Source organism: Nycticebus coucang, chromosome 17, assembly GCF_027406575.1.
Source record: "Nycticebus coucang isolate mNycCou1 chromosome 17, mNycCou1.pri, whole genome shotgun sequence".
Lineage (NCBI taxonomy): Eukaryota > Metazoa > Chordata > Mammalia > Primates > Lorisidae > Nycticebus > Nycticebus coucang.
Window position 1 is genome coordinate 51,220,071 of NC_069796.1, and position 12,946 is coordinate 51,233,016.

The 12,946-nt window shown below is 44.9% G+C and overlaps 1 protein-coding gene across 4 annotated transcripts in view; it reads right to left on the bottom strand.

Annotated features, from left to right (window-relative positions):
• ANXA6 (annexin A6) overlaps positions 1-1,484 on the bottom strand; it is a 58,641-nt gene extending 57,157 nt beyond the window's left edge. For 2 of the 4 annotated variants that reach the window (XM_053567427.1, XM_053567424.1), the window contains exon 1: positions 1,368-1,484. The gene's annotated coding sequence lies outside the window, so the exon portion shown is untranslated. Of the gene's footprint in view, positions 1-1,228; positions 1,335-1,367 lie in introns of those variants that run through there. The other 2 variants (XM_053567428.1, XM_053567425.1) reach the window with 2 other exon arrangements.
• Positions 1,485-12,946: the final 11,462 nt, after the last annotated feature.

The following is a 12,946-nucleotide window of genomic DNA, read 5'->3' on the forward strand; positions in this document are numbered from 1 at the left end:
ACACACAGGCAACAAAGGCCCATAGAAGAAAGGGCTTGCTCAAGAACTCTCATCACACCTTGACTGCACCCTAGCTTCCCACTAACCACCAGGCCAGTGCCCTCTGCATGGCTCAGGGCCTGCCACCTAGAAGGTCAGGGGTCCACAGGGCTGAAACTGGGCGGGTGATCATTCAGCACACCTCTAAGGGCTAAGCAGGTGAGGATACCCTGTCTGGGTCAGTGGGGCCAGCAATTTTAGGTGTGTTTTGATCAAGAGAATATTAGAGGAAAAAGAGCAGGCTCTTGGGGGGAGGGGGGGAACCAGCCCTTTCACAAATCTGAGAGCCATATGTCCAAATTTGGAATTGTCAGGGAAGACCCACCAGAGTTTAGAGAAAAGGAGAGGGAGGGAGAAGCAGTGGTCAGACTAGTCCTCCTCCAGGACCTCCTTCCCTTTCCCCTTGTAGAGTCCTCTCTACAAGGCCAGGGTTTTGAAACTTACAATTAAGATTCTCAAACCTGTAATCATTTCTCAGCTGACAAAAAAAAAAAAAAAAAATCCATTTTCAAAGCTATTGTTTCCTCTGAAACAGGCTGAGTTTATCAGCTCCGGAGGTGAAGAAAGAAATCAAGGCTCAGAGAGGGAAAGCCACTGGCTCAAGGTCACACTGGAAATTGTTGGTGGGGCTAAGACTTGGAGTGAGGGTATTTCACTCCTATATGCTAGTATCTGGGGAGTCATCTGAAGACCCCAAGCTTTGGGAAGGCCTGTGCTTAGGGGAAGCATAAAGAGTACTGGAAACCCAGGTGGGAGACTCCTTCATCCGCAAGCAGTAGCGCAAAGGGAACCAGGTCCTGGGTCCTTAGGTATGGACTGCTGGTCCTTCACCTGGCTGCCCACAGAAAGCCCGCTCCACGGCACCACAATAAATCATTTCACAGACAGCTGGAGGTTCGGGCTCTTCAGTCTTCGCGCTCAGCCACACCCTTCCGTGCGAACCCGTAGACTCGTGTCTAGCGGCCCCCAACCCCGGGCTTTCTTCGTCTCTTCAACCCCCTCTAGCTAAGGTTGGCTGGGCCCGCAGCCTGGAGCCCCCAGCCCTAGACCCCACCCTCTGCAGAGCCGAGGCTCCCCTCCGCTCCCCTCCCCCTCCAGGGCGCCCTCCTCCTGCGCTTCTCCGCCTGGGCCCTAGATTTGCTCCACTGCGCTCCCCTAGACACACCCAGCCGCGACACTCTCAGGTTACCGTGCCCTCCGGTTCCTGTTCCTGGCAGGGGGCGTCGGTCTGCCGGTGACTGAACACTTACTGCTGGTCCCCTTGTCCCTGAAGCCCGTAGGTGGGGGCCCCCTCGGGCGATTCCCTTCTCTGGGATCAACGCACTCACCGCGCGGCGGAGGCCTCTTGTCGGGGACGGACGCGGGGACGCGGAGCTCGCTGGGTCGGAGCCCGTTAGCCGAGCAGCAGCCGCAGCGCAGGGGCGGGCCGGAGGACAGCCGCCGGCTCTGGGCCGGACACGTGGCGCGCCAGGGCCAATCCGGCTCGCTTGCCTCCCCCCAACCCCCACCCCAAGCTCCCACCCTTAAGTTCCTTAGCTCTTGGAATTTTAGATGTCACCAACCGCAAGGGCCCCTCCAGGAAAACCATGTCAGTTCTCAGAGCCGGGACCTAGACAGGGTAAGGGGAGTTGGCCAAGGTCACTCAGCCACTCAGGGCTAGAGGTCAGGGCTCCTGACTCCCAGAGCTGGAACACATTCCCCCAAATTCCTACAACTCGCCCAAGGTTTGTAGAGAAACAGAACATTGAGGCTTGCTAGAGTTTGATACTTTATCTGCCTGATCAGATTCCATGGCTCGACAGCTTTGTCCGGTTGGTGAAGTTTATCCACCTTCCTAGAGAAGGAGAACCCAGAGGAGGCCAGTTCCTTGACTGAGGTCACACAGCTACCAGGTTATGGACCCCAGATTCCAACTTGCACCAGGAGACTCCAGAAGCACTCTTATTCCTGCTTGGCTCTGGGGAGTGCGTGGGAAGGCAGGCAAGGAGACCAGGGCTATGGAGAAAAATGCTAGAACATGAAAAAAATAAAAATAAAAAAAAAGATAGAATCTTTGAGAATCCAGAAACGCTGAGATTGTCCCCAGGGATTTGTGTGGACTTCCAGGAGAAGGTGAAGCTGCAGTAAGGGGTTCCATCCATTCTCTGCCTCCCTCAGAAATCCTGCCTTGGGGAAAGATTCAGCTTTGGCTGTGGGGCCAGCTCAGTTACTGAGTCTCCAGGGGCAAGACACCAACCTGCTCTGATTTTCGATTTGAGCCTCTGAAAGATGGAGATAATCAAAGCATCTTCAAAAGGTTGGTCTCAGAATATGTCACCAGTTCAGAGACCTCTACCAGGGAAATCTGGTTGGAAAATATGTTCTCTTACTTCTTCATTTCCCTGCAGGCCTGGCACTGAGCTGGGAGAGCAAGTGAGCAAGTCCATTGGGTCCCTGATCTGCCTTCATGGAGCTTCTACTTTGAGGGATGACACAGGGTTAGACTGTTGTTACAGTGAAGTCTAGAGTGTTGCAATATTGAACTTTAGAGCAGTGTTTTTCAAGCTTTTTTAATCTCATGGCATACTTGGAACCTTTGGTTAAATTTCTGCGGCACAGAAATTATGTTGATCAAAAAAAAAAAAGAGTGAAAGTACCTATTGTGCTTTGAACTGCTTTCGAAAATAATTTAATTAATGATCTTTAAAAAATTTCACAGCACACCTAAGGTCTTCTCACAGCACACTGGTTGAAAATTGCTGTTATAGAGGGCTGTAATGGCCCGGAGCAGATGGACTCAGCCTAACCTAGGCCTCTGAATGAGAGCCACATCAAGATGCAACCCAAAAGATGAGTGGACTCTAGTGGAAGACTAAGAAATCAAAAAATTATTGGATGAGATCTGCTGTCAGTCAAAGAGACTGCTTCAGAGATAGAATAGGAAGGGGCTGGACCCAGTGAGGATGGAGGTGGGGGTCTCCCTTAGCTACATTTATTGAGCATTTTCTATGAGCCAAGCACTATTGTAAGCATATTGCTTGCCATGTCACATTTAATCCCCACGCTTAAATAAATATTTATCCAGCACCTACTATGTGCCAGGCACTATTTTGGGAGCTTTATCAACAAACATCTCTGTTCCCATAGAATCTGTGTTCCAGCAGAGGGGAAACAGACACACAATAAATCAATAGGATAGTATATTTGTAGGTGACAAGCACTGTGGACAGAAAGAAGAAAAAGCAAATGAAGACTCCCAGGGTGGCAGGCAAAGCTGCAGTATTTTGCAGGGTATTTGACAGGGGCATCAATAAGAGAGTGGGATTGGAGCAAGGACACAGAGGAGCTGAGGAGGTGTCTGTGGGAAGAGCGTTCCAGGCAAAGGAAACCGCCAGAGCAAATGCCTGATAGAGAAGCAGGTCTGGCATGTCCAGGGAATAGGAGAGGAGAGATAAGGGGGGGCATCACGCCGGGGGTCTGAGGGGCCTTCTGGGGACCTTGTCTTTTACTCTGAGTTTGGGGAGCCAAATGCCTTTGCAAGGCATTGAACAAAGGAGGGAAATGACTTTCTTCTTCTTCTTTTTTTTTTTTTGGTGGGAGAAATCCACATAACTTAAAATTAACCATTTTAAAGTGAACAATTGAGTGGCATTTGGTACATTCACAATGCTGGGCAACCACTGCTTCTGTCTAGTTCCAAAGCATTGTTACCATCACACAAGTATAAACCCGTTAAGCAGTCACTCCCCACGTCCCCTTACCCCTACTCCCTGGAAAACACCAATCTGCTTTCTGCCTTCACGGATTTACCTATTCTGAATATTTCATATAAATGGAATCATACATACAATATATGGTCTTTTGACCACATGGCTTCTTTTAATTAGCACAATGTTTTTGAAGTTCATTTATACTGTAGCATGTATCAGTACTTTCTTCTTTTCATGGCTGAATAATATTCCATTGTATAAATATGCCATGGTTTGCTTATCCGTTCGTCTGTTGATGGACATTTGAGTTATTTCCACTTTTGCCTGTTATGAATAATGCTGCTGATGAACATTTGTATACAAATACTTACTTGAATACTTGTTTTTAGTTCTTATGCTTTTTTTTTTTTTTTGTAGAGACAGAGTCTCACTTTATGGCCCTCGGTAGAGTGCCGTAGCCTCACACAGCTCACAGCAACCTCCAACTCCTGGGCTTAAGCGATTCTCTTGCCTCAGCCTCCCGAGTAGCTGGGACTACAGGCGCCCGCCACAACGCCCGGCTATTTTTTAGTTGCAGTTTGGCCGGGGCGGGTTTGGACCCACCACCCTCGGTATATGGGGCCGGCGCCTTACCGACTGAGCCACAGGCGCCGCCCTAGTTCTTATGTTTTTACAGGGAATGAAACCTCTGGGTCAAATGGCAATTCTATATTGAACTTTTTAAAGAACCACCAAACTCTTTTTCACAATGGTTGCACCAGGGCGGCGCCTGTGGCTCAAGGAGTAGGGTGCCGGTCCCATATTCCGGAGGTGGTGGGTTCAAACCCAGCCCTGGCCAAAAAAACAAAACAAAAAAAAAAAAAAAAACACAATGGTTGCACCATTTTATGTTCCCGCCAAAAATGTATGAGATTTTTCAACTTCTCTACATTCTTACCAACACCTGTGTGTGTGTGTGTGTGTGTGTGTTTTTCTTCTTTTTGAGACAGGGTTTTGCTCTGTCACATAGGCTGGAGTATAGTAGTGTGATCATAGCTCACTGCAGTCTCAAATTCCTGGGTTCAAGGGATCCTCTTGCATCCGCTTCTGAGCAGCTAGGACTATGGGCATGCACCCCGACACCTGGCTAATATAAAAAAAAAAATTTATACCGGTGGGTTCTCACTGTGTTGCCCACGCTGGTCTCCAACTCCTGGCCTCAAGTGATGCTCTTGCCTCGGCTTCCCAAAGTTCTGAGATTACAGGTGTGAGCTACCGCACCCAGCCACATTTTATTTTTAAAATATGTTTGTCAGGCTCAGCACCCATAGCTCAGTAGTTAGGGCGCCGGCCACCTATACCTGGGCTGGTGGGCTCAAACCCAGCCCGGGCCTGCTAAACAACGATGACAACTGCAACCACCACAACAAACTATAGCTGGGCATTGTGGCAGGTGCCTGTAGTCCCAGCTACTTAGGAGGCTGAGGCAAGAGAATCACTTAAGCCAGGAGTTTGAGGTTGCTATGAGCTGTGATACCGCAGCACTCTACCAAGGGTGACATAGTGAGACTCTGCCTCAAAAAAGAAAAAGTTTGTCCTAGTGTTTATGAAATGGTATCTAATTGTGGCTTTGATCTGTGTTTCCCTAGTGACTAGGAATATACAGCCTCTTTTCATATGCTTCTTGGCCACTATTGGTACATCTTCTTTAGAGAAATGCCTAGTCCTTTGCTCACTTTTAAAGTGGATTGTTTATCATTTTTGTTGTTGAGTTGTACATATTCTTTTTGTATTCTGAATATTTTTGAAAGGGTCACTTGAGACTCCTGTGCTGAGAATACTGAATACTTGAGGGAGCAAGCATAGAAGAAATGGATCTTTTAGGAGGCTTTGTAGTAATCCAGGCAGGAGATGATGGTGGTTTGGCTAGATTGGTGTAAATGGAGGTGGTGGGAAATGGTTAGAGACTGTATATATTTGGAGATTGACTGAACATGATTTCCTGAAGGATTGGATGTACAGTGAGAAACAGAGACAAGACTTCAAGGTTCTTGGCCTGAGCCACTGGAAGGATGGAGGTTTCATCAACTGAAAAGAGCAAGGCTGCAGAGAAAGCAATTTGGGGGGCAGAGGTGGGAAAATGACCAGGAGTTCAGCTTTTGATCAGTTTGTTTAAGATTTCAATTAGCCATCTGAGAGATGTCAAATAGGCAGTTGGGTAGATAAGTCTGGAGTTCAGGCGATGAGAACCTTAAGGCAGAAGAGAACGAAGGACCAAGTCTGAGACACTCTTGAGAGCTGGAGAGAAGAAAAGGCTCCAGCAAGGACTGGGAAGGACCTTGCAGTGAGATGGGAGGAAACCAACTCCAGACAGTGTGAAAAGCAAGTGAAAAAAAGGGCTTCAAGGAAAATGAGTGATCAGTTGTGTCAAATTCTGCTTTAAGTTAAATAGGACAAAGCCCTAGAACCCATTATTGGATTCAGCAACATAAGTAAAGAACAGAGTAGGTGGGATGCTAGAGCTGAAGGCCCAATAGAAACTGGCATAAATTCCTTGCTGCAGGAGTTTTGCTGCTTAGGCCAGCAAAGCAGTGTCTGGCAGGGGAATTGGTATCACAAGAATGTTTTTTTTGTTTATATATTTTTAAGATTGGAGACATAATAGCATATCTGTATGCTGATGGGAATACTCAGAGAGTGGAAAACTGATGGAAAAGAAAAGGAGAGAATTCCTGTAGTGATATTTGGAGAGAGAACAAGATGGAGTGTGTAAGCGTAGGCGCTATTAGTATTCTTAATTTGCAGTAAAAGTTACTAGTGTTCAGAGGAATTATGCCCTTCGCCCAAGGTCAGCCAAGATGACTGAAGCGGGATTGAGAGCCACGTACTCTTCACTGCAGAGCTCCGAGTTTTAATCCTGAGCTGCAGCAGTGAGCAGGAATGACAGACAATATACTGCTCATTCTGTTTGACCTCATCACCTAATTTCTGGGAATCAGTCCTAAAAAAATTTTGAAATACAGAGGAAGCTTTAGGGAAACCACCTAAACATTCAGGAGCTGTGGAATAGTAAGCAAGACTGAGTCACATAGCCTTGCTGCCAGGTGGAAACGAATTCTGGGAGGGAACGAACACATCTTTTCTGCACTGTCTTGAGTCCCTTCTTCCATGGAGTGGCCCATCCAAATGTGCCTGTAGGGGAGATGATGTGTTGCTGTGATTTGGGCCAGAACAAGGAACTGAGATTCTAGGCTTTCTCATCTTCATTCTTTGGGCTATAGTTTTTCTGATTATAGGGGAAAGTTCAAGATTTCCCAGATGCCCACTGGGGAAGCTGGAAATGGTCAGATATTGCCACCTGCTGGCAAGTTATAGCTCTGCCTCCATCAAGAGGGTGTGCAGTGTTGTGCCTTCCTAGAGACGGGTCTCACTTTAAACTCACTAGAGGAAGGAAGCACAAGGGACACTGTTCAAATGACCACCTAGAAGACCCCCTTTCTCTACAACAATGTCCCTTAAGGCCTCTCACAGGGTCTGGCATTCCCCTACAAGAGTCGAGGATTGCTTCTTTCCTTGGGAAAGAAAATAAGGAATTTCTAACCACTTGGCATGAAACAGATTATTTTCTATCATAGGATCTCAGCAGTGTGAGGACATTTAGTTTTGGGTAGAAAGGTCAAAGAGATGGAGAAGCAGTGTGTGTACCAAAGAAAGGCTCACAATTCACAGAACACCTTCCCCATGATTTTTGTTTTTCTTTTAATACAAATAATGTGTTCAGGGCGGCGCCTGTGGCTCAAAGGAGTAAGGCACCAGCCCCATATGTTGGAGGTGGCGGGTTCAAACCCAGCCCTGGCCAAAAACTGCAAATAATAATAATAATGTGTTTATTGTAGATAATCAAAAGATGAAAAAGCCATACTCCTACTTCAACACTATGCTAGCATGTTATTCTTATACAACAGTAACAACAACATTTACAGAGCACTTATGTGCCACACACACTTATAGTTTTATTTGCAAAAAATGTGAAACTTATTGCAAACATTCCTTTACATTTTTTAAAACTTAATTTAAGTTTGTGAACATCTTTCTATGTGATTAAATAACTGCATCAAATTCTGTTATATAACAGATTCTGTTATATGATAAGTCAAATTCTGTTATAAGTCTTAAAACTATACATTACTATTTTATCTGTAATTCAAACTTTTAGAGAACAATCTCAAAGCCATGCTGAAAAAAATTAGAAACAACCTAAACCTAAACAACCAATTGTTGTTATTTTAGGTTGTTTAGGTTTAGGTTGTTTCTGATTTTTTCAGCATGGCTTTGAGATTGTTTTCTAAAAGTTTGAATTACAGATAAAATAGTAATGCATAGTTTTTTTTTTTCCTTTTTTTTCTTTTTTTTTTTTTTTTATTGTTGGGGATTCATTGAGGGTACAATAAGCCAGGTTACACTGATTGCATTTGTTAGGTAAAGTCCCTCTTGCAATCATGTCTTGCCCCCAGAAGGTGTGGCACACACCAAGGCCCCACCCCTCTTCCTCCTTCCCTTTCTCTGCTTTTCCTCCCCCCCCATGACCTTAATTGTCATTAATTGTCCTCATAAGTAATGCATAGTTTTAAGACTTCTTTCTTTTTTTTTTGTTTTGAGACACAGTCTCACTTTGTTGCCCTCGGTAGAGTGCTGTAGCATCCTAGCTAATGGCAGCCTCCCGAGTAGCTGGGACTATAGGTGCCTGCCACAAGGCCCAGCTATTTTTAGAGATGAGATCTTGCTCTGGCTCAGGCTGGTCTTGAACTTGCTAGCTCAGGCAGTCCACCCTCCTCAGCCTCCCAGAGGGCTAGGATTATAGGCGTGAGCCACTGCACCTGGCCTAGTTTTAAGGCTTTTGATAAATATAGCCACATTGTCCTCCACTGAATGGAGATAATTTCATTCTCTTGTTCACAAGGCAGAAAGGAAAGCATTGAATCACAGAGTCATTACATGTACTTAAAAAGTCAGGAAATACATTTCCATCCATTACTTCTTCAGGTAGACAGAACCAGTACGATAATCCCACCTAAAAGACGGGGAGCCTGAGCCCCAGGGAGGCTCTCCTTCTTGCCCCAGATAACATGACTTTTTAGTCCCTGCACTCAGGCTGCAACTCAGGATTCCTGACTGCAACCCCAGACGGTTTCCTTGACCCTGTGCTATCTTTTGGATCCCATAAACAAATTCATTGCTTTAGGTTTAGCAGCACATTTAGGTTTTCGGAAGGTGTCTTTGAACTTGGAATGTATTATGGACCTCACAGGCAGAGTTCCAGTTCTAGCATTTCCTTGATCTCCAAGGGGAAAGTTCTACACCTGAAAGCACTGTACTTAAAAAAAGCAGGGTTACAGTCTTTAAATTAAAAAGAAAATAAACAAAAAAGCCCTGGATTTCTGGTTCAACCACATTATAGATCAGTGACTGTGAACCATTTATTTATTTTCTCTGAGTTTCTGTTTTACCGGTTAAATAGATGAGTATCATAAAAGTATCTACCTCATGAGATTATTGTAGGAATTCACTGGTACAATGATATAAATCATTTAGGAGCAACTAGTATGTAATAATGAGAATGAATACAAGCTCTGCTATTATTATTAGTGAAATGGATAGAGTCCTGGGCTATGCATGATAAGAGATGAGAGCTAGTTCTGGATGAGTTCTATGACCTTGCACTGTAATTTTGTTTGTTTCTGTCTGTACACCAGGAGAGGGGAATGGGAGTGAATTTTCTCTTAAGATTCCCTTTGTTCTCACATGTGAGGTCTCTGAGTCTCTAACATTCTGGATTCCATTTACTAGCTGAAGAGTCTGTGCTTGATTCAAGGTTCTATGAGATTAAGATTCTGTGACTCTAAGATCCTCCTTCTGAGATTCCAAGTCTCCTTGACTCACTCAAAATTCTATTGAAAGATTCCATATGCATAAATTATTCCTTCTGCAGGGGATGAAAGTTCTTCCAAGCTTGGAAGAAGCTCATCTGACTAGCTCTTACTAGTTCTTACTGGAGGTTTCACCTTAAATCGCTGCACTTCTTAGAAATTCCTTCCTGATCTTCCAATGCACTTTATACACTCCTTCCCATTGCCTCTCTTAGAATCCTGTTCCTTCCCATCATGTGTCCTAATTGATAATTTTATTTTTGTTTAATGCCTTTTTGTGCCTCCATTGCTTGATAAAGTAGATATTCAATATTAGATCAATGAAAAATAAATGAATGAATGAATTCTATCATCCAAAGTTTCCATGAGTGTTTATTCCCAAGATTTTGTATTCTAGATCCTCCCCACTCCCGGCCCCATCCCAGGGCTGACATCGAGAAGCTAGCAACCTTTCCAACCTCATGGTGTTGCTGGACGGTGGGTGCCTTGCCCCTCTGTTCCCTACCCCTTCATTATGTGTGCCTATAAGAAGCCTTGGATTAAAAGAGAAGGCTGATCTATAGCTTCGCTGTTGAAACCAGCCTAGAGCAGCCATTCATTCAGCAAATATTTTTCTAGTGTCCACAAAGTGCCAGGCACTGTGCTAAGACACTGGGAACAAAGTGTGGGTAAAGCAGACCTGGTCCCAGCTTTCAGAGAGCTCACTTGCTGGGAGGCTGGAGAGATGGACATTCATGATATAATCACACAAATTCTCGTAAAATCACAAACTGCAGTAAGTGCTGTGGGTAAAGAGGAGCAGTTTGCTCTGAGAGCACATGACAGCCTACAGTCTAGACCCAGGGAACTTGGGTTCAAGGGCACAATGGGGTATTCTCTAGAGCCTTGGATGGGTCCCTCATGACCCTTACCTGGGACACATCAATACTCTTCTGGTGAAATCTCTCCCCTGGGAAACCATCAGCTAGAACTTAGGTTCAAAGTGGTGATCTTTCAAACTCCCAGCACCTCCCTTGAGATTGTTGAGCCTGTGAGGCTGGCTAAGCTATCCCCTCTCAGAGCCTTTCCCCTCCTTTTCAATGGACTCATTAAAGCCCTAGAAGGCTGTAGGTGTCCAACACCCTGCTTCAACAGGCAGAGAAATGGAGGCCTAATGAGAGGAGGCTGCACAAAATCACACAGATTGACAAACCGGAAATGAGAACCCAGGTCCCTCAGCTCCCCACTCTCTGCTGCTTCCCACTCTACCACCCAGTCTCCCTTGTTTCAAGAATGACCATTGATTTTATACAGAGGGAATCCTGTTTCAATCACAACCCGGGAGGTTGCATTGCCCACAAACAATAGTCAGGATGCAAATAAAACTCTGCAGGAGAATCAGAGGTTTGTGGCTGCACTTGGATAGACTTGCCCTGTGGTGGTTCTGTTGAGTGAGTGAAAAATACATCTGGTGACATGTCTGAGTTGAACAGTATCTTTTCCTTTAAGAAACTTTTTTTTTCAAGGAAAATGTATCTATTCCAGCCTTGAAATGATAGTTCTTGCTCCTGTAGCATTGTCGCCTGCAGCTAAAAACTGCAATTCCCTTTGGCGAGGGAGTGGGTGAACTGTGGTAGAGCCAAATCATGGAATGCTGTGGAGTGCTTAAACAACAATAAAGGGAGATCTATGCGGCACATTGTTGAGCAAACAACAAAAAAGCAAGTTTAGGAAAAATATGTATGGTGTTAAACCATTTACAGGGAAAAAAAATAAAAAGTCCAGCCTAGCAACATAGAAGACCCTGCCCTAAAAAGTAAAAAAAATTCCCTGGCGTGGTGGTGTGTGTCTATAGTCCCTGTGACTCAGGAGGCCAAGGCAGGAGGGTCACTTAAGCCTAGGAGTTTGCCCCATAGTACTCAGCCTGGGTGCCAGCAAGACACTGTCTCTAATAAAAAAGAAAAAGAAAAGAAAAGAGACATTACAAAACATTTTTAAAAAAGCTCACGAAACAATACCATATATCTCTGTGCAGAAATTATATACATATGAGTATGTAAATGCAGAAAAATGTCTAAAAGCACATGTACTAAGGCAATAACCCCCGAAGAAAGGGGAGAGGATTGTGTTGGTGGGGGAGTGGAGGGAACAGATTGGTCAAATGGAACTTAAGCTTTATCCATTTTTAAAATTGAATTTTACTTACATATTATTTGTTTAAGTTAAATTACTCTTTAGAAATACTATCCTTTAGTGAAAGAGTCAATACAATTTCTGCAATGAGCCAGACTGTAAACATTTTAGGCTCAGTGGGCCACATGGTCTCTGCCACAACCATTCCACTTTGCTGCTGTAGTACAAAAGCAGCCATAGACAGTATGTAGGAGAGTGGCTGTGCTTCAAAAAAAACTTTATTGCCAACTTGGGCCCTGTAGGATGGCTCCCGCAAAGAAGGGTGGCGAGAAGAAGAAGGGCTGGTCTGCCATCAACGAGGTGGTGACTCGAGAATACACTATCAATATTCACAAGCGCATCCATGGAGTGGGCTTCAAGAAGCGTGCCCCTCAGGCACTCAAAGAGATCTGGAAATTTGCCATGAAAGAGATGGGAACTCCAGATGTGCCCATTGATACCAGGCTTAACAAAGCTGTTGGGGCCAAAGGAATAAGGAATGTCCCATACCGTATCCATGTGCAGTTATCCAGAAAACGCAATGAAGATGAAGATTCACCAAACAAGCTCTATACTTTGGTTACCTGTGTACCTGTTACTACTTTCAAAAATCTACAGTCAACGTGGATGAGAACTAACTGGTGATTGTCAGACATATCAAATAAAATTATAAAATCACACACACACACACAAAAAAAACTTTATTTATAGACACTGAAATTTAAATTTCATACAATTTTCACTTATGAGCAAATATATATATATATATATTTTTTTTTTTTGTAGAGACAGAGTCTCACTTTATGGCCCTCGGTAGAGTGCCGTGGCCTCACACAGCTCACAGCAACCTCCAACTCCTGGGCTTAAGCGATTCTCTTGCCTCAGCCTCCCGAGCATCTGGGACTACAGGCGCCCACCACAACGCCCGGCTATTTTTTGGTTGCAGTTTGGCCGGGGCTGGGTTTGAACCCGCCACCCTCGGTATATGGGGCCGGCACCCTATGGACTGAGCCACAGGCGCCGCCCGCAAATATATTTTTCAACCATTTAAAAATGCTACTGGGCATGGTAGCTTGTACCTGTCATTCCAGCTACTCAGAAGACTGAAGTGGGAGGATCGGCTGAGCCCAGGAGTTTGAGAGCAGCCTGGGCAACATAGCC